Consider the following 22616-nt stretch of genomic DNA (forward strand, 5'->3'; position numbering starts at 1 on the left):
CGTTTTTCTATATGCTCACACATATGATGACTTGGCATTATTAACGCCATCATGTCCGTGTCACTCATTGTTTCTAGTGAAGGTCTCTTTATTTTCCAATGGGAATCGTCTTGTTGAATAAAAGAGAACTGTAGGTTTTTTTGCCAATTCTTTCTTGGCATTTATTTCATTAAATAAAATGCATTCTTTTGTAATGGCAGTTGAGGTCAATTTATCTTTTACATAATGATATTATTCATATGGCAAGTGTTTTCCAGACTGACTTTTTGGAAGGCAACAAGTTGGTTTGTAAGTTGAGACGTTGTTTTGTGTATATTTATCTGTGATAGGATATTGGACTCTGTAGAAGTGTCTTTGTCAAATATTCTGACAAAACCATGGGAGAAGAAATTTGGATGGCACCAGTTGCCTCCAAATTCTTCAACAGTTAAGCACAAGACGGGAAAACCTAGTGTTTGGAATTCATTCAGCACTTGATTCATCGGTGATGGCTTGACTAGGCAGGATTGTCCAAGAGAATGGAAATAAGTCACTCTTATTGACTGCCTTGTGAGCGTTTCAGTTTTGTTGCCTCTATTTCAAATGAGAACCACACATTAGATTGCCTATTGGGAATAAATTCCGATTGTTCGGGCAGATTTTGGTGAAGGAACATTGGCATGTCAGCCACATGTTGCACGAATAAAATTCTAAAGGTGGTGTTGGGTGCTCATTTTATACGAGCCTTTGTGTCCTAGAAGCACTGTGGATTCTTCTAATAAGACCGATCAAGATGGTTTGAGACGAATGGAGTAGTGTGGCTGTTCGAGTCATAGGATGATTAAGTTTCATATTTCTTGATCAATTTCTACCCTGTTGTCAAGGAGAGCTGTGTGGCCATAGGGACAGGGTCCTATTCACATTTCCCATGCCATTTAATTGAGATAATACCTTCTATTGATGCAATTAAAGAATGGAAATTCATTTTTTAAAAAGCTCAGGATATACGGCAAAAGATTCTTTTGAGCATGGTCAATATTAGGTCAAAGAATTCAAGGCCTTTTAATGATTGTTGCTTTTAATTTGCAACTATTCTATTACTTATGAAATTTCAAAGACTATCAATTGTTTGTGTGCATAGATTGCAAAATATTGAAGGAAATCATATATACAAAGAGCAATAGAGGGAATGAGTTTGAATTTCACCGCTTGGATTGACATTGAAAGCATTAATTAAGTTAGAAGGAAGGAAGACACAGCGCCATTCTTGATCAAATAATCAATAAATAGTGACATAATTTTTATTGGTTCAATTTATCTTTTGAAGACTATTAGAGATAAGTATTCTATCTTTGAATATTGATCTTGAATTTGATAATGTCCCCTTCTCAGCACTAGGCCTTACTGGCGCCTTGTTGGTCTATCTCCCCATCTGAATAGGCTAACAGCATTAATCTTGATGATGCAAGCCAATCACAGGAGTTTATTTGGGTTTGTTGGGGAAATATTTAAGTGGAGGAGATTTTCTATAGTTAAGTCACTTTATTTTATAAAGTGGATTTATAAAGTTATTTTATAACTTGAAGTCATTTTATAACAAAAGTAACTTAAGTGACTAGAAGACAAAATGGCTTTTATCCCACATTGCCCAGTTGTTTGTACTTTCCCTCATCTCGAGGTAATAAAATCAACAAGCTTCCTTGGGATTGACACCATGATATATATCAATATTCTAAAAGTTAATCTTGGTTGCTTAAATGTGACTAGTTTTCTTAAGGATGAAATCCCTTAAGTATCGAGAGGTTGGACATAGCCCCAATATCTCACGATACTATAGTCAGGCCCGAAATTAGTGGCAACATGAGGTAGCATAAATCGGTTTGAAGATACAATAGATAGAGAGAAAAGTGCAGTTGACTAAAAGGAAGGAACTGTTGATATGAACTTCGCAGGTATTGAATACAGGGACAAGTTGACTAGGTGGCGACTTTAGGACGTTATCTTCGAAGAGCAAATTGATCGTACGACACATGGGACGAAGGTAATATATTGACTTAATCCAATTCTGAAGATTTGCATTCACTATAGCTGTGTAAGAATAAAGGGCCAACCTCCCAACTGGAGTCCAGTTTGTGCTCACATTGAGGATGGTAACTGCAATTGGGGCCCTTACTCAGTGACAGGGAACTCCACCATGGTCCTAGTATTGATGATAGTTTGCGGGCTTCTAGACTAGTATAGGGAGCAATCTTGGAACCGCAGGGAAAACTACCGACGGGAGCAAACAGGAGCAGACGTGGACTCTCCCTTGTCGTGGCACACTCCCATCACTGAAACGAGATCTGGTGCACCAATGATCAGGTCTTCTCTATCACGTCCTTCCTTATATGTAAAATGTCTTCCTAAGGAAGTAGAAGTTACTTCATTTGAATTCAGGTGTTGAATGAATAACACCCTTCCAGTCTATTGCTTCTTCATTTCAATTAGAAATTTATGTACTAGTTGTAATAGAATTTTAATACTGAATGCAAGGATAATAATCATCTTGGGTTGTCATTGGTGAAAAAATTTCCTTTGGAGACAATGAATCCTTTTACTTGAGCAGTCACATATTAGAGTTTAGTAACTATCCCAGTAAGAATATTACAATGGTATCACAGCCACAAGACCTATCGACTTGTGGGTAAGCTTTTGAGTTGCAGGCTGGTTTAAATAGGAAAAATGTCAGATAGGAATGAATAGGAAACCATATAATTTTAGTCACAACCAACCTGAACAGGCAGGAGCTTCATACCAGATTGATATTGAGTATAGTTATACGGTTGATGACGAGCTGACCTTTGAGACAAGTATACAGGTTGAACAGATACAAGTCACTCAAATGGCTCACAATGCAAATGAACATGAATAGGAAGTGAGGGAAATCTTGCGAACTATTAGAGATGGACAAAATAATATCACTACTGCACTTCAGCAGCTTACAGGTGCTATGCAACAACTAGCTCCAACACACAAGAGAGGACCGAGTCATCACAGTGGTGGTAGAAATGTGGCAAGATCACCCCGGGCTGTTAGGACCCCCACACGGAACACTGACAGACCATTGATGCCCATTTTTACTAAGAAAAATGTCGAGGAAGAGGTAGCCCAACCTACGGTAGCAGGCTTACTTCCAGATAATGTTACGGCTATGTATGATGAATGGGATATGTTCCCTAATCCGGTTTAAAAAAATATGACCTTTATTCAATACATGAATCGAAAAATGGAGTCAGATGGGATGTAGCGGGAGAGGAGACCTAGGGGATAGAATAGAGACTTGAAGCATGCTATGAACAAGTTAACTCTCCCCAATTTTGATGGCAGTAGTAAGATGTCTGCTAGGGGTTGGATTCACAAATTAGACACATTCCTGACACTCAAACCCACGTCGAAAACAGAAGCTATTAGGTTTGCCACAATGTATTTAGAGGGAGCAGCATATGATTAGTGGCACCATGGACTAGTCACCCAAGATCATGGTCTCATTACATCTTACGAGACTTTCAGCTCTAAGCTGATCACTCGCTTTGATAGGAAGGACATTGAGGTTTACTATAGGGATTTGGCGCAGTTGCGACAGGGTGGATCTTTAGATGACTTCATTGATGAGTTTCAACGGATCTCGATTATGGTTCCGAAGATGACAGAACAACGTAAGGTAATGTTATTTACTAAGGGCTTAGAAGACAGATTTAGAGGTTTGGTCAAGGTCCTTAAATCAAACACATTGGATGATGCTATTAAGATCGCACATGATCTAGATTCGCCTTCTTCGATACTACAACCTCCTAAGAAACCTTACAAGGGGTCCACTTCGATCCAGAAGAACAAGAATCATCAAATGACTTTTCCCTCAAGGTTGGACTTTGAAACACGGAATGGGTTGAGGAAGAAGCTATGCTTCACTTGTAGGGAGCCATGGGCACCGAATCACAAGTTACTGGGCGAGGGGAAAATACATTATGTCAAAGTTCTTTCAGAAGAGGAGGATGAGCGACAGGGAGGCAGCGATGTTGATGGCAGTGAGGAGGAAGAAAGTGAGGAGAGACCTCCTAAAGGGAGGAAGAGGGAATCCACTTCGAGACAATCTCCTATAATAGCTTCTCTTTCTAGCGATCCCACGGGTCACCCCTTCGTTTGAAGGGTGTAGTTAGAGGGCAGCGTATTGTGTACCTTTTAGATACAGGTGCATCACATAATTTCATAAGCACACATTGCGCATCAAAAAGAAGGTTGCGGTGTAATGACCCTTTCCAATAGGCCACTAAAAAAACCCTAAATTTAATACACTGCTGAAAGTATATTGTTGAATAAAAGAAATAATAGTGCCAATGTATTCATTCAATGAAATCCAAATGTTTTTACAAATGATATGGCAATTTTCAGCACCAAAACATTATGACATGGCACATTACAGAGAAACCCTAACTGGTTGTATACAATTGAGAACTTGTTGCAATTACAGATTGAAATGAAGAACCTGGATTGATCAAATGATGGAGACTGAATGCTGAAGATGATATGATGAAAGTGCAACTCCAACTGAAACTCCAAACGAGCAATTAAGCACAAGTGAAAGGACTGAAATATACTTCCCACAGCTGCAATAATTCAGGTGATTTTTGACACCCTCAAAATTGCGTACCAATTGAGAGTTTTCGTTCTCAATGGCCAAATATGACTACTTGCAGAAACCCTAGGCTCCACAAAGCACATAAGCAAAAATCAATGATAAATCTCAATGATAAGCAATGAGCCCTCAATGCTTATTTATTCTTTTCTTTCTCGATAGGTCGGCCTCCTTTTTAATTTTTTCTCCGCTTCTTCCCGCAACCTCTAGAAAATTGTTTTATTTAATGACTTTATAAAATATATCACTTTATTAAGTTAATAATTAACTCCTCCAAAAATTGGGACATTACATGCGGGTTGATGATATACTCGAGTTCAAAGTTAGGGTAGCGAGAGGTGATAGATTAAGGTGCACAGGAAAAGTGCCAAGGCTCTCAATTCGCTTTGATGACTATCTTTTAAAGGTAGATTTTTATGCAATTGACTTGGATGGGTTAGACGCCTTGTTGGGTAGGTAGTGGTTACAAACAATTAGCAGGTACACAGTTGATCATGATAAGATGCAACTAGAATTCTTATAGGATGGCCAACAGGTGATTCTCAAGGCCATTCCAGAGGGTGAACCCAAATTGATTTCAGCCCACAGGATGGAGGCTATTATGAGGCATGATGACATGGAGTGGGCAATGCATTGTTTCATTTCCTCTAAGGCTACATTAGGTTCAAGACAGCAGTTTCATGTTGACATCCAGTCGGTGCTTGACAAGCCCAGGAGGGTTTTTGAAGACATACCCCCAGGTATTCCCCTAGATAAAGGGTTTGATCATATCATTGAGTTAGAGGAGGGTGCCAAACCCATCATTACCACTCCTTATCTTCACCCCAGGCACTACAAAGAAGAAATAGAAAGAATGATTATGGAACTCTTAGACATTGGACACATCAGACCTAGCTCCAGCCCTTTTGCTTCTTCGGTAGTTTTGGTGAAGAAGGATGGTACTCTTCGCATGTGTATTGATTACCGAGCCCCCAACAAGAGGACTATTAAGAATAGGTACCATATTCCTCGCATTGATGAGTTATTAGACGAACTACATGGGGCTGTCTACTTTTCGAAGATAGATCTTAGATCTAGATACCATTAGATACGAGTTTGTGAGGAGGATGTGCATAAGACAGCTTTCTGATGCCACTACGGACATTGAGTTCTTGGTTATGCCATTTGGGCTCACTAATGCGCCGACCACATTTCAATCATGTATGAAAATTACTTTTAAAAAAGAGTTGCGCAAGAGCATGTTGGTATTCTTCAATGACATCCTGGTTTTCAGCTGAACTTGGGAGGAGCATTTGCAGCACCTAGATGAGGTACTTAGCATTATGGAGGAGCATTCATTGTTTGCGAAGGAATCGAAGTGTGAGTTCGGATTGACTAAGATTCTTTACTTTCGACATGTGATTGGTGTAGATGGGGTGAAGGCCCACCAAGAAAAGATACATGCAATCCTTGATTGGCCACCTCCGAGGAACGTATCAGATTTGAGGGGCTTCCTCAGTCTTTGCTCTTATTACAGGAGGTTTGCGAGAGGCTTCTCCCAGACAGCAGCTCCCCTCACCAATCTTACACAAAAAGGGGCATTAAGGTGGACGGATGATGCAGAGGTGACCTTTGATAAGCTCAAGAAAATGATGAGCACATGCCCAGTTCTGGCACTTCCCAACTTCTCTCGCCCTTTTGTCTTAGAGTGTGATGCTTCAGGGAGTGGAAATGGTGCAGTTTTGATGCAGGATAGGCATTTGATAGCTTATGAGAGCCGAAAGCTCAAGGACAGTGAGGGATTGTACTCCACCTATGTCAAGGAGATGCTAGCCATTATGCAGGCCTTAACCAAGTTTAGACAGTACTTGGTGTGTGGGAAATTCATAGTTAAGATGGACCACAACAACTTGTGATATTTCTTAGAACAAAAGGATCTTAATGAAAGATAGCAAAAGTGGGTCAGCAAGATTCAGGACTATGATTTCGAAATCGAGTATGTCAAAATGGTAAAAACAATTTAGTTGCTGATGCGCTTTCCAAGAGACCTTCAGTAGTATAGTGTTGTGTCATTTCAGAGATATTGGCAAATTGGAAGTCCCAATTATTGGTTGAGTATTCTAAGAATACTCAATCTTGTTGGATCATGGATGGGCAGCTCCAAGACAACAAGTACAAGGTAATCAATGATGTGATTTTTTATAAGGATAGGATCTATCTCGTACCAAAGTCTAAGCTCAAGAAAAAAATTATGGAGACTCTTCATGATGCACCATCAGCTAGATACCCAAGCTTCTTCAAAACCTATAGGCAAGTCATAGAAAGATTTTCATTGAAGGGCCTCAAGGACGATGTCCTACAGCATGTCAGAGAATGACAGACTTGTCAGTAGATCAAGTCAGAGCACGAGTTCCCAGCTGGCTTATTACAACCTCTCCCTATTCCAGCACAAAAATGGGAGAGTATCTCCATGAAATTCATTACAGGATTGCCGAGAGTCTAGGGCAAAGATTCCATTTTTGTGGTTGTGGACATATTGACTAAGTTTGCTCATTTCTACGTTATTACAGTTGATTGGTCGACCTCTCAAGTAGCTGAGTTGTTTTTTCGAGAGGTTTTTCGTCTACATGGTCTACCTTGGACCATTGTGAGTAACAGGAATGGTTGATTTCTCAGCACTTTTTGGCAAGAATTATTCGAATTGCCAAGTACGGAATGGACACCCAACACAAGTTACCACCCACAAACAGACAGGCATACTAAGATAGTAAACAAATGGCTGGAGGGTTATCTTCAGAACTATGTAGTGGGGCAACAAAGAGCTTGGGTTAAATGGTTATATTTAGGGGAGTACAACTACAACTCCTCCTATCACATGTCCATCCAAATGACACCATTTCAAGCTCTCTATGGCAGCGAACCTCTATCATTCGTAGGTTTGGCCTTACAGGACAACAAAGCACAGTTAGCTTAAGATTGAATACAGGATCAGTAGGACATCCTCAAGTCTCTTCGGGAGAATATCCTATAGGCTCAAAATCAGCAAAAGATGTACACTGATCGCCACTGGACTGAGCGGAGTTTTGAGTTGGGTGACATGGTTTACCAAAGTCTCCAACCTTACAGGCAGAGTTCCTTGAAGAAGAGTGAATCTGAGAAACTTCAACCTAGATTTTATAGTCCCTATCGCATTACCAAGAGGGTTAGAGAGGTTTCTTATGAGTTGGACTTGCCAGATGACAGTAGAATCCATAATGTTTTTCACGTGTCTTGCCTCAAGAAGGCGATTGGTCAACATGTAGTGCCTTCTATTGGATTACCCCCACTTCATGAAGAAGGGAAACTGGTTTTGGTTCCAACTGAGGTGATTGAGATCAGGGAGAGGAAGTTGCGTAACAGATCCATCGAGGAGTACTTAGTCTGCTAGAAATATTTTTCATATGAAGACACCAATTGGGAGGGTGAATCAATCCTGCAGCATCCGACACTGAGATTGCTTGAGGCAAGCAATTTTGGGAAGGGAGGACTGTAATGTCCCCTTCTCCGGGCTAGGCCTTACTGGCGCCTTGTTGGTCTATCTCCTCATCTAGATAGGCTAACGAGATTAATCTTGAGGATGCCAGCCAGTCATAGGAGTTCAGTTGGGTTCATTGGGGAAATATTTAAGTGCAGGTTCTTTTCTATAGTTAAGCCACTTTATTTTATAAAGAGGATTTATAAAGTTACTTTATGACTTGAAATCATTTTATAACAAAAGTAACTTAAGTGACTAGAAGACGAAAATGGCTATTATCCCACATTGCCTAGTTGTTTCTACTTCCCCTTGTATCGAGGTTATAAAAGCAACGAGCTTCCTTGAGATTGACACCATGAAATATATTAATATTCTAAAAGTTAATCTCGGTTGCTTAAATGTGACTGGTTTTCTTAAGAATGAAATCCCTTAAGAAATATCGAGAGGTTGGGCGTAGCCCCTGTACCTCACTTTACTGTGGTCAGGCCCAAAATTAGTGGCAGCATGTTGAGGTAGCATAAACTAGTTTGAAGAGACAGTAGATAGAGAGGAAAGTGTAGTTGACCGAAAGGAAGGAAATGCTGATATGAAGTTCGTAGGTATTGAATATAGGGACAAGTTGATTGGGTGGCGACTTTAGGACGTTATCTTGGAATAGCAGATTGATCGTACGACACATGGGACAAAGGTAATATATTGACTTCAGCCAACGTCTGAAGATTTGCATTCATTGTAGCTATGTAAGAATAGAGGGTCGGCCTCCCAACTGGACTCCAGTTGGTGCTCACATTGAGGATGGTAACTTGAATCGTGGCCCTTACTCAGTGACAGGGAACTCCACCATAGTCCCATTATTGATGTAGCAATAGGACAAGGAAAGAACAAGTGATATGCTCAGTCGGTGATAGTCTACGGGCTTCTAGACTAGTATAGGGAGCAATCTTGGAACCACAGAGCAGACTACGAACGGGAGCAAACAGGAGCAAACGTGGACTCTCCCTTGCCGTGGCACACTCCCATCATTGAAACGGGATCTAGTGCACCGATTATCAAGTCTTCTCTATCACGTCCTTCCTTGTACGTAAAACATCTTCCTAAGGAAATAGGAATTACTTCATTTTAATTCGGGTGCTGAATGAATAACACCTTTCTAGTCTATTGCTTCTTCATTTCAAGTAGAAATTTATGTACCAATTGTAATAGAATTTTAATACCGAATGCAAGGATAATAATCATCTTGGGTTGTCATTGGTGAAAAATTTTCCTTTGGAGACAATGAATTATTTTACTCGAGCAATCACATATCAAAATTTAATAAAAGTCCCAGTAAGGATATTACAAATTTTTATTACATCATTGGGAATAGTGTAGAGCATTGATCTCTATTATAGTTGATTGCATGAGTTGTTTCTCTTGATTGCAAGATGCAATATGATAATGAGAGGTTATGTAGACTGTGTGAGGATGTTGCTTACTGAATTGATGATGCATGTTTGCATTCAAAGAGGTTGCTTTGATTTTCAAAGGGAGATAATCAGCCTCAAAGGGAGATTGCATCAACTATCTAAGCGTGGTGTTCAGAGTCGTCCCTGCTGTGAGGGACTCTCTATGGAGAGAGAATCTTAGTCATTATATAACTATCTTATCGTGGTGATTTTATTTCTTGTTGATTATGAGTTCTTATTCATGCAAAAAAGTTGTAAGGATAGCTATGCTAACTCTTTCACTTATGAGGGAAATCATAGTGAACATTGTGTAGAGGGTCCATGATGTTATCATGTTGAGAGATTCTGTGATGGAAGTTGGATGCCATGTTGACAGATTCCATGGCAGCATCACGTTGAGAGAGTTCCTAATGTAAGTTGGTTGTGATGCTTGCAGACTTTTCATGTTGAATAATTCCATGACTTTTTAGGTTACTAGTTCTTTTATTGTCATGTTGAGAGAGTCCATGAAAGCATCACGTTGAGAGTTTGTGGTGTAAGTTGGCTGTGATCCTTGCAGGCTTTCCATGTTGAGTGATTCCATGAATTATGTTATGCTGAGATACCATGTCTTTTATGAGAATCCATGTAATGAGAATTTTTCGCTGACCTTTTTTGTTGCAGCTATATATGACTGCTATACTAAAGATCTATCTCTTGCTAAGAGGGAGTGTTGAAGATTATAGCTGCGATAGAACTCTTTATCTCTGTTTTTAGAAATATGATCATTATAACCATTATGATCATCTTTAGATTAAAATGACAATTGTGATAATAATTGAGATAATATTAAATATAGAGACATGGTCATGTGTCATGCGTAGAGACATGCATTTGGAATATGTAGTCTTGTTTTGGGAAATTGAAGAGACCTACGAATATGATGTGAAGAGTGTCTCTATTTGTTATATACATTGTATCAAGCAAAAAGCTATTACAATAATAGATAAGTCGTCTATTATTAGTTAATGGTTTTCTATTGTAAATATCTTAAGCTTTAGTTTGCTTACGTTTTTCGCTTTCTCTAGAATAGAATGTTTCTATTCTTTACGATCATTGTCTAAGTAAACATCATCTCATTCTTTTGTATATATTGACCTTTCGGTCTCGGTTAATATCAAGTATTTACCATAATATGGTATCAGAGCTAGTACTTGAATTTATTTTGAAAAATTTATAATTTCATTCGAAATTATTTGCTCAAATTTTTCGAAATTCAGCTAGGTTTCTTTTCTGTAAATCGAGAGAAATCATGGACAATTTCATTTGCAACTCACTTTTTTTGTATTAGAAATCGCGAGTTTATTTGGCGTCAGATTCGTTTGCAAATTGCGATTTTACCTCTACGAACCTTTTTCAAATCATATCTATCATTGTTGGGAATCTCAAGCGATTTTCTCTGCTGGTTCAAGGTGTCATACACATCTTGCAAATTCGTAGCAAAAACCTTGCGTTTTAGACTGCATCTTCGCGTTTTATTTGATGGTCAACATCCGCCAATTTTTGGACATCTTTTTGCCCATTCACGTGCAATCCAGGCGTCGGTGTTTTGCATTTCCTTACATTTTTCCCTCCTCCATCCTACCATGTCCTCCTTCCAACACTGGTCGACTATAAAACCTCCATTTTTTTTGCAAAATCAACCTTCAAAGCCGATAGCTAGGGTTTTTCCCGAAACCCTACTTTTTGGGTCTAGAAAAATTTATTGTTTGCAAATTCTTGGTGGGTATTTCGAGAGTTCAACTTAGTTGACTGTTTTTCTGGGTGTCTTGATTTTTGTGCCTCAATTTTCGAGCCAGCGAATCTAGAAAACGACAGCATATTCCTTCTGGGTTTTTCGAGCTCTCTTCTGGGCCACTCTCTAAGTCTACTAGGTCTTTTGGATTTTTTACTCGAAGAATGTGCCTTCACAAATTTTCATAGTTTTTCATTGAAAAACGTGCCATGGCATCTCTGACAAATATTCTGCTTAAGCATAACTCCAAATTCAATGGTCACAATTATGGCACCTGGAAGCAGCGCATCATCACAATCTTTGAATATGGAAACACCGATCAACTTCTTCTGGGTGTTACGAAGTGTTCGACTTCTCCGGGTCCTGATCAAGATACATGGGATCTGAATCAAGAGGCAGTGATGCTTCTCAAATTATCCATGGTTGATGATTAGCTTTCTCAGATTCCATCCAGCAAGATGGCTGCCGAAATCTAGACACATCTCAAAAGTCTTCATGAGACTTCTGACAAGAGCAAAGCCTTCTTTCTGAAAAACACTCTGTTTTCTATTGTCATGGATGAGCGCACTTCACTCCAGGCACACCTGAATTGGATTCAGGAAATCCGTGATCAATTACTTGCCATCAGTCGCAAGATGGAAGAAAAGGATATTGTGATTATCACTCTTCGGAGTTTACCAAAATCCTATGAGCATTTTATCGAGACTCTCAACATCACATCTTCTGGTATTAATTTGAAGTTCACTGATCTCTGCACCTTGCTGCTTTAGCAAGATCGGTGGAAACAACAGTTCAATAGTAGTTCCAACTTCCACCTCCACCGAGCAAGCCTTTGCTATGAAATCCTTTCAGAAGGATAAGAGCAAGTTTCAATAGCCATCTCAGCAGAAGTCTTCTGCTCCAGCATTAGATGGTTCCAGAAAGAAGAACATTCAATGCAACTACTACCACAAGTTTGGTCACATGAAAGTTGAATGTCAGAAACGCTTAGCTACACAGTCTAAGCAATCAGGTTCGCAACCCAAAGCGAACAGTGTAGAGCACACTGAGTAGGCAAAATCTACCTTTTACGCCTTCATGGCTAAAAGACCTATAAATCATGTGAAGTCATCTGCTTGGTACATTGGTTCAGTTGCCTCTCGTCATTTCACTCACCGCAGAGACAGTTTCCTGACTACCAACCTTATTCAAACTATTATTTTTGGTGGCGGAGAAGAATACATGGTTGCCAATAAAGGCAACATTCAAATTCAGTCTGTTGAAAGGAATCTCATATTCCTTGATGTGTACTACGTTCCAGGGATGGAACTAAATCTACTCTCAATTAGTCAGTTGTTGCGACATTCTCCACACTTGACATTCATCTTCAGTTCACATCAGTTTACCACAACTGATCAGGCGACTAAGTCTACTATTGCAGTGGGTCTTGAGGATCATGGTCTTTTTAGACATACTGATTCTGGTGATTCTCAGGACTTAGCTATGGCTGCTCAGCAATCTTCTGTCAGCACCCTTTGGCATCAACGATATGGGCACTTAAATGTGTATTATCTCTCACAACTTGCTCGGGATGAGCTTGTTCTTGGATTGCCAGAGATTCAGACTCAACACCTGGGAGTTTGTGATGCATGTCAGGCTAGGAAGCAACATCACACACCTTCACCAATGGCGATTCTTGGCGAGCTTCTTAGGTACTTCAGCTTGTTCATGTCGATATCTGCGGCCCTATGGCCACTCCTTTTGTTCTTGGGTCCAAGGATTTTCTGTTGTTTGTTGATGATTTCAGTAGAAAAATGTGGGTGTATTTCCTTTAAATGAAATCAGATGTATTTCTTGTATTTCAGAAGTTTAAACCCTTAGTTGAAAAAGACTCTGGGAAGTCTATTATTACTCTTAGATCAAACAATGGGGGGAGGGGGGTGGGGATTTTGTTCTAATGCTTTCTCTAGCTTCTTGGATACACATGGCATCAAACGTCAGTTAACCACACCCCACACGCCACAACAGAATAGTGTAGTTGAACATCGAAATAGGACAATCACTAAGATGGCTCATTCCATGCTCAAACATAGACATGTTTCGAAGCAATTAACACTACAGTTTATCTATTGAACCGGTCACCCACAGTGGCGGTCAAAGGTAAAACATCAGAAGAGGCCTAGTCAGGTGGCAAGCCCAAAATCAGCCACCTAAAGGTTTATGGCTCTCTTGCTTTTGTTTGGATCCCTGATGCTTCACGCACCAAGTTGGATACCAAGAGTCAGAAACTGATGTTTGCTGGATATAGCAATCTTCACAAAGCCCACCGCCTAATCGATGTTGAGACATCTCATCTCATCTACAATCATGATGTAGTCTTTGATGAGTAGCGAGGAACATTCATGCCTGTTTCTCCTGTTCCTGATCCAACAAACCAGCCTATGATGGCTCATGATTTGGGAGTTCGGCTTCCATTAGGTCCACTCGATGGGAGGGCTCCAGTAGCTCCTGCAGTTCCAATTATTCCAATGATACCTGTACAGACTCCTCCGGCTTCTCCTACAAGTTCACCTTGCTTTGTAGATGCTTCACCTGAGTTTGATCCAACTTCTTTTGATGAGGATCCTGCTGATCAAGCATCTCCTAGTACTACTATTGGTCATTCTCCTATCCGACCTAAGTGGTGGGCTAAGACACTTGCTGATCTTCGTGATGATGAGCTCATTGATGGGAGAGCTACTCGGAAAAAGAGCAAAACTACAGATTTTGTTAACTTTGCTCTTATGGCCAACATTCACAGTGTGTTTGAACCTCAAACATATTCCAAGGCTAAAGGAATTCTAGAGTGGAAACAGGCCATGACGTCTAAACACCAAAGCCTGTTGAAGAACAAAACTTGGGTCCTTTCTAATCTTCGGCCAGGGAAGAAACCCATTGGTTGCAAATGGGTCTACAAAATCAAATACAAATCAGATGGTACTTTGGATAAGTACAAAGCTTGTTTAGTAGCGAAGGGCTTTTCTTAGTATCAGGGCATTAATTATGAGGAGACCTTTGCTCCTACTGCAAAGATGAGCACCATCAAATTAGTCCTAGCCATGACAACATAGTTTGGCTGGAAGGTCCATCAGATGGACGTCAAGATTGCTTTCCTGAATGGTGATCTCCATGAAGAGGTCTACATGACATAGCCTCCTGGTTTCAAGGTTACCGATAAAGACCATTAGGTTCTTAGATTGGTAAAAGCTCTCTATGGCTTGAAGCAGGCCCCTCAAGCATGGTACACCAAGATTGATAAGTACCTCAATGATTAAGGCTTCACGAGGGGTTCTTCAGACTCAACTCTATACATCAAGACTACTGATAGTGACATCATCCTTCTGATTATCTATGTAGATGATTTGATCATCACTGGCAATTCGACATATCAAACATAACTTATGCCAGTCTTTTGATATGACTGACCTTGGGCTCATACATTATTGCTTAGGTGTTGAAGTTTGGCAACAATCTTCTGATATATTCATCTCTCAGTCTAAATATGTCAGGGCCCTGTTAGACAAATTCTGAATGCAGGATTGCAAACTTGCATCTACACCTATGGAGAAAGATCTCAAATTATTAGCAAAGTCTAATTCTCATTCCGTTGATGATACTACATACAGGCAACTAGTAGGCAGCCCCATCTACCTCTTTGCTACTAGGCCTAATATCAGCTTGGCAGTCAGCTATATTTCACTTTATGACAGCTCCTAAGGTTGATCATTGGATGGCAGCAAAGCGTGTGCTTCGTTATGTGAAGGGCACTTCAGATTATGGACTTCTATACTCTCGAAGTTCTAATCCTAAACTCAGTGAGTTCACAGATTCAGATTGGGCAAGCTCTGTTGATGATAAAAAGTCAACATCTGGATATGTGTTCAGTTTGGGATTCGGTGCAGTCACATGGACCAACAAGAAGCAACAGGCAGTTTCTCTCTCTTCTACAGAGGCTGAATACAGAGGGACTGTTAAGGCAGGATGTGAAGTTATTTGGCTTCATCGAATGCTTGGGGATATGTAGATGTCACTAGCAGGACCGACTACTCTATTTGTTGATAACGAAGGCATTATCAAGTTAGCACCAAATCCAATCTTCCATGAACGAACCAAGCATGTGGATGTTCACTGTCATTACATACGACAGCTAGTTGAAGATGGGACTATAGATTTGCAGTATGTTCCTACCACAGATCAGATTGCAAACATTCTCACCAAGCCTCTTGATCTTGATAAGTTTTTCGAATTTAGAGGACAGCCTGGTGTGTTAGTTCACCATTAATGGAGGGTATTACAATAATAGATAAGTCATTTATTATTAGTTAATGATTATCTATTGTAAATATCTTAAGTTTTAGTTTGCTTTTGTTTTTTTGCTTTCTCTAGAATAGAATGTTTCTATTCTTTATGATCGTTTCCTAAGGAAATATCGTCTCATTCTTTTGTATATATTGACCTTTCGGTCTCTATTAATATCAAGCAAGTATTTAACATAATAAAAGCATTGTGCTCTTGACCATTTTTTTATCAATAAAAGTTCTTTGAGCATTGTACTCGTGTATCTATTTTTGTTCTTCTTTATTGTTGTCCATCACCATTTCTGGGCAAACCATTAATAGATGGGAGGGTTATATAATCTTTCATGAGAATCGAAAGCATTCATTCTTTATGCCCTTTAAAAGAGTCACAACTTTTCATCAATTCTTCCCATTCAGATCTTCTTCCACATCTTTCTTATTTCCCACTTCCCTTCTTTCTTGGTTTCTCCTTCTCCCCTTCCAAATGAAATCTTGTTCTCCCTTTTATATCTCATGTTTGAGGGAGTCAAGTCTTTTCATTTCATGTCTCATGACCATTCATTAAACTTAATTAACTCCTAATTTAATTCTTTTATATTTTAACTTAAATTTTATTTATAATCTTTTAATATTTTATCATTTATTATTAAATCTTATTTCAAAAAGGGACATCACACACTAAATTTTTTTGCTGGTATTGTCAACTTAGATGAATGGTTGATACCCCAATAAGGACGGCGGAGTTTGATATGTATGACAGTGAAAGATTATAGTGTTATGTTTTGTTCGTTTGTCACTAAGGCTTCTATGGTTCACACTTCACACATTACAGAATGTCATGACGAATAAGAGAAACATTATTTCCCATTGTGTTAATAAAATTTGTAGCTTCATTTGCATATTGTCCGCCTTAAAATAATAGCATAACTTATCCATGATGAAGTCATTGAAAATTCCAGTATACTAAAAGGGAAGGGTTGAATTAGTATACCCTCGAACAATTTAAAACATTTAAGCAATTGCTCATATAACATAATTTAAACTTGCAGTAGAAGAAAGAACTGAAAGTAAATATTGTAACACCACATAACACCAAAAGTTTATTATGGAAACCCAAGATTGGCAAAAACACGAATAAAAACTCAAGTATTAAGTACTCTTTATAAAAAATACAATGGTGGCTCACTGTCGGTTGGGCTCACTATTCGAAATACAAAAAGTATCTGATAATACAAAGTTGAATTGTTATAGATGCATCTATATATGCACAAAGTACAATTTTCACTAAAGTAGAGATTGCCTTCTATATTGTTACTGATTTACATAAAATAGCTTGTTATATGCAACAAAAGTTCGCTGGTACAATTCATAACACATCTATCATATTATATATCATTATCATTATAGCTTATGATGTCTACTGAGACCAAAACATAAAACTCGTGAGCGTCTGAAACATGTTTGGTCAATTGGCTATTACAAAAAGGTTCCTTATGCTGAGTGATTATCGGTCTAGACCATAACAGCCATATGCCACAAAAGAGTAAAATGGTTTTTGTTAATGTTGTCGACGAGACTGATACACCAAACATAAAGATGTAATGATTAGAGATTTGTACCAATTCATCTAGAAAAATGACTTCAATGACAACCACAAAATGGGGTAACCTAACAATCTCCCCCTTTGTCATTGATGAAAAACCAAAATTTATGGAATGTCTAAAACTCCCAAAATTTCAAAACTTCAAAAACTCTGAAATCCAAAGACCACCCTACCCGCCCCCCCCCCGCCAAGAAGGATAACCTTGTATTTTCTCTTTTTTAAAAATCTTTTCTTAAACCATTTTTGTTTTCCATATTACTCACCCTTTTGGCATCAACAAAAAAGGGGTCTGAAACCAAAAAACTATGTAAATCTTTAAAAACAAAGAAATTTGCACGAACTTAGAAAGACTCAAGTTTTACAAGACTGAGATAAGTCAAATGTGTGGTTCATCTTATGAAGCACAATGATCCATTTATCCTTATTGTTGTTCCATTGCTCAATTCCATGTGCAAGAAGATAGATGTGAACTCGAATCGATGCAAGAAGATCTTCTCCAACTTCAATGGAGTTTGAATTTGTCAATGTGATTTGTTGTGAAGTGATACATGTGCCACAACTTTGATAATTTCTTGAACAACTCTCCAATGTGGATCTTTCAGTGCCTAATAAATCTTCTAAAATTTTAAAGATTAGTGTGCCCAAATTGGAAGTTCAATAGCCTCAATTTCTTACCCACTTTTGTTAGTGGCCTCAAGCAATTGTAGGCTATACTCATACAAAGAGTTTCCACCTTCAACTAATTCTTGACCATCCTGAATGAGTGACTGAAGATTCTTGAAGCCCTTATCACATTTGCCTTTAGTTCCTACAAGAACTTATTCTTTATTGCGTGTTCTCCCAATTGAACCTAACTATCTATAAATGCAGTCAATTCTTTGACAACATTTACCTGTCTCTTGCATTTCTCTTTTGGATTATCGGATGGATCTACTATACAATGTGGAACAATGCTCTAGAGAGTAGCAATGGTTTCTTCAATGATTTCTTCCTTTTCTTCTAATTCTCTAAACAAATTGTTTTGGGTTAAAGCCATGATAGTTTCACATGTTTGAAATTTATGACAAGTGACCTTATTAAGGTCAATGTATATAATAATATATAACTTCTAAGTAGTGACCGCCTCAATCATTAGAGTTGAGGGAAACAAATTCCTTAGGAATTTACTGGAGCTTGTACTAGTATCCTCTCTTTATTCAATAACTTCTAGTATCTAACTTCTAATCTGCGGTATCCTGTACAAGGTTTCCAATATCACCCAACTCTAAAACTTATTTTCTGACTTTTCCCTTTTTTTCCTTTTCTCCTTCCTTACCCATTCCTTTTGTTTCTTCTTTTGATTTTTCTTGTACTTCATCAATTCTTGCTTCTTTTTCATCCTCAGTTCTCTTTTCCTCATTGTCTTCAACCTTTTCTTCCTATATTTACTCAATAGTCACACAATGACCTACCAGAGAATCAATTCTTACAGAAGAGCAAAAATGCTCTGCTTCCAAAGAATTCCAGTCTAGGTTGTATACATCTTCATCATTGTATTCAAGTATAGGTTCTTCTATGCTCAAATCTTTGTCTAACGGTGAAAGACACTCAGGAATATGACCAATCTCATCATAGGATAACATGTTTAATTTTCCAGTCATACCAGTGAACTCTCTACTTAGGTCTTCCTTGCATTGAATTGCTTCAGATTTTCTCTCCAAAAGTACACGAGTACTCTTTCTTGTTCTTCCAATAGTGTCTTTAGCAAAGATGAAAAAGATTGCTTATCTACAATTTTAAAAATTTCATCAATAACAGCCTTGAATATCTCATCATCAGTATGTTTTGCTTCTATTCAATTTTTTTGCGATTCATCCCAAAGACAATTGAGGAACTTCACTATAAGAGTCACTATCTACATCTAACTCAACACCATAATGTACAAAGGCTTCTATGTTAATTTACTTTTCTTTTGGGGTAGCAAAGTTGTACAATTAGCTGACTTCATCTCTACAACCATTTGCCAATACATCAAACAAAGTTTTTGTTCAAGGGGTTTTGCACTTACCTTTTTGCCTTTCTTCTAAATAACACTAATTTGAAACTCTTCTTTATCTGATTCCCCTTCAAATTCAACTTGAACATCTAATTCAGATTAAATGACAACTAGATCAACCTTGCAGATTTTGGCTCCCATTGACTTTACTTTCTTTGAAGTTGCGGAGTGTATGTACTCTTTCTCTCACTAGAGGGGATTTCCTTTTCAGCCTTCTCAATCTTCACAATAGGAGCAGCAACCTTGGGAGAACTGGCAGAATTGCAAGTAATCCTCTTCAATATATAGTGCTCTTCTGAAAGTCCTTATGCCTTAAGCTCCTTTGAGTGTTTCAATACATTCTTTTGATAACTTTTTGCAACTTTCTTCCCACAGATCTTACTGGAGATTTCCTGAATTGTACCAAACTTTTCCTTGGGAGTATCTATCGGACTAGCTATGAGCACCTTTGCATAATCCTAAACCAATTCATGAGAGATTTCACAACCAAGTATCAATATCCATTGTTTCTGTTAAAAACAATAGTCCACCAAGATAACTGAGAGGGGGGGGTGAATCAGTTATCCAACAATTAAAACATTTATCTCCTTTAAAAAAACATAACCATTCAACCAAAGTAAACAACAACCATAATAAAATGCACATGGACAATTACACCAGATATGTTGACTAGGGAAACCCTTGATTAGAGGGAAAACTCTGGTGGGAATGATGCCTGCAAGATGATGTACTAATATAAATATTCCTTGTTAGAGATGGACCCTATTAGGGGTCTATTACAACATTTAGTACATAGAGTCCCTGTTAGGAGATTCCAACTTTGTTAGGAGTTGTGCCAAACCTATTAGGAGTTGTAGTACAATGTATGCAAGATGAGCCCACTATCCAAACATGCAATTTCAACTACAAGAAGAGCTCAATGCTCAAACAAGTAATTCACTGTTATATCCTTTCCTTTGTTCTGTCAACCGAACCAATCATTGTCAGACCTTGAAGACCAGGTCACGAACCTCGGATCCAAATATCAAACCTCGGATCACTCAGCAAAACCTCGACAATGAAGTTTCCTTCACTTCCACACTTCTCTGCTCAACTTCGCATTTCGCACTCTATGCTGCTTATCATCAATTGTAAAACCATCTCATCACTATCCATGATAAAGGAAAATGTCCTTCCTTTATACCGAGTCCATAAAACAATTCCCTGAGTTGACTGTTAGACCTTCTCAATTAATTATTATAAGACCACATTAAGAACACGTTTCACGTAGTGATAACATAAATCTTCCGCCTTGCAACCTAAATAACTTTCCGTACATGCAATATTATGACGAGCAAGCTTATCCACATCATCATCAACATGTCTTCTTCATGTCCTCAACCTCGATTCTCAGAATATCAAATCTGCTAAGAGATATAATAAGTTTACCAAACCATGCCTCTGTAAACTCTATCTCAGAACAAACATCACCAAAACTTACATAACTTCTTCTAGACTTATCATTTCTTCTTCCGACATTAACTGAAAATACTAGATACTCAGAAGTATCTCTCATAACCTTGAGTGGTTATAATACTTAACTAGTCGTCTGTACCAACTTGATCTTTCTGTTGTTCTTCTATCAGATACCACAGAAAACTGCTATGTTGACATCAATGAAAAACTCAATTATAAATGTAACATATCATCATAGTAACATATCAACAATACTCCCCCATAAGAATATCATCAACATTCATGCTTGCAACAATCTTCTAACAAACTCCCCCTTTGGCGTTGATGGCAACATAGATGAAAAACATCTACGTCCAAGAATACTAACAAAAGACTGTTAATCTTCTTTTTCAAATCCTCTTCATCAACCATTCTCCCCCATTGATATATCTCAATGTGCTTTCTACCAACTGTTATTCTGCATAATGTTTTTCATGCAATATTCTACCCCATTGACATCAATGTCAAAGGTTTCAGCAACCAACCTTACTGCTTCAAACTCTATAACAACTAATTCTTTCTAGCTCAAGTGTCAAGAGACACTATTCAAAACAACATCCAACAAGAGTCATAGATGACTCTGTCCATCACAGATACTCCCCCATACAGAAAGCATCAAGATTCAGTCCAGACAAACAATGGTGCTCTGTGATATTCACATCACAAAACAATGGTGCTCTGTTACCCTGGACTGATGCAGTCTTGCATCTTTTACTCTGATGTAGGAAGGGGCATAACCCCAAGCATACCTCGCAAATACTCAAAAGTCTCTTTGGAGAGAGGCTTAATGAATATATCTGCAATCTGCTCTTTAGTGCTCACATACTCCAACTTGATTTCCTTATCTGCAACTTTCTATCTCAACATATGATACTTAATAGAAATGTGTTTAGCCTTCAATTGCAACACTGGATTCTTAGACATATTTACCATGCTTGTGTTGTCACAGTGTATAACAACAGCTTCACTAATCTCTATCCTTATATCCTTCAGCATCTACTTCATCCAAATGACTTGATTGCAATTATTTTCTACTGCAACATACTCTGCTTCCGTTGTACTTTGAGATGTACAATCCTGCTTCTTGCTTAACCAAGAAACCAATCTTCCTCCAAGAAAGAAGGCTCCTCCATTGGTGTTTTTTCTGTCATCCATACTGCCTACCCAATCTGCATTAGTATAAGCACTTAGAGTGAAATCATTAGATTTGTCATACCATAATCCAAACTTAGAATTCCCTTCAGATTTTTAAATATCCTTTTTGCTGCTGCATAATGTGCTTCTCTAGGATCAACTTGGAATCTTGCAACAATTCCAACTACATTTTCTATATCCGGCCTTGTGTGAGTCAGATATTGCAATCCTCCAATCATAGATCTATACTTTCTCTGCTCAATGGTAGGTGTCTCATCCTTTGTAGATAACTTGTGTCCAATTACCATAAGTGTTCCAATGGGTTTGCATGTTTTCAAACCAAACCTTTTCAGTAAATCCTTCAAGTACTTAGTTTGAGATATAAAGATTCCTTCTTTATTCTGTACAATCTACAATCCTAGGAAATATTTCATCTCTCCTATCATACTCATCTCGAATTCTTTCTTCATCTCCTCTGCAAACTTCTCACTTTCCTCATCATTTCCTCCAAATATGATATCATCAACAAATATTACCAAAATCATCAAACCATCATCAATTTCTTTCCAATACAGATTGCTATCTGTCATACCTTTGCTATATCCAAGTTTTGTCAAATGTGTGTCTAATGTCGCATACCAAGTTTTAGGTGCTTGCTTCAATCCATACAA

The 22616-nt window shown here is 38.3% G+C and overlaps 1 protein-coding gene across 3 annotated transcripts in view; it reads right to left on the reverse strand.

Annotated features, from left to right (window-relative positions):
* Positions 1–22616, reverse strand: part of LOC149543877 (uncharacterized) — a 127759-nt gene that overhangs the window by 23997 nt on the left and 81146 nt on the right. The window lies entirely within an intron of this gene.

Source organism: Cupressus sempervirens, chromosome 8 (genome assembly GCF_028749045.1).
Source record: "Cupressus sempervirens isolate cs-2001-9-10 chromosome 8, ASM2874904v1, whole genome shotgun sequence".
In the NCBI taxonomy this organism is placed as follows: Eukaryota; Viridiplantae; Streptophyta; class Pinopsida; order Cupressales; family Cupressaceae; genus Cupressus; species Cupressus sempervirens.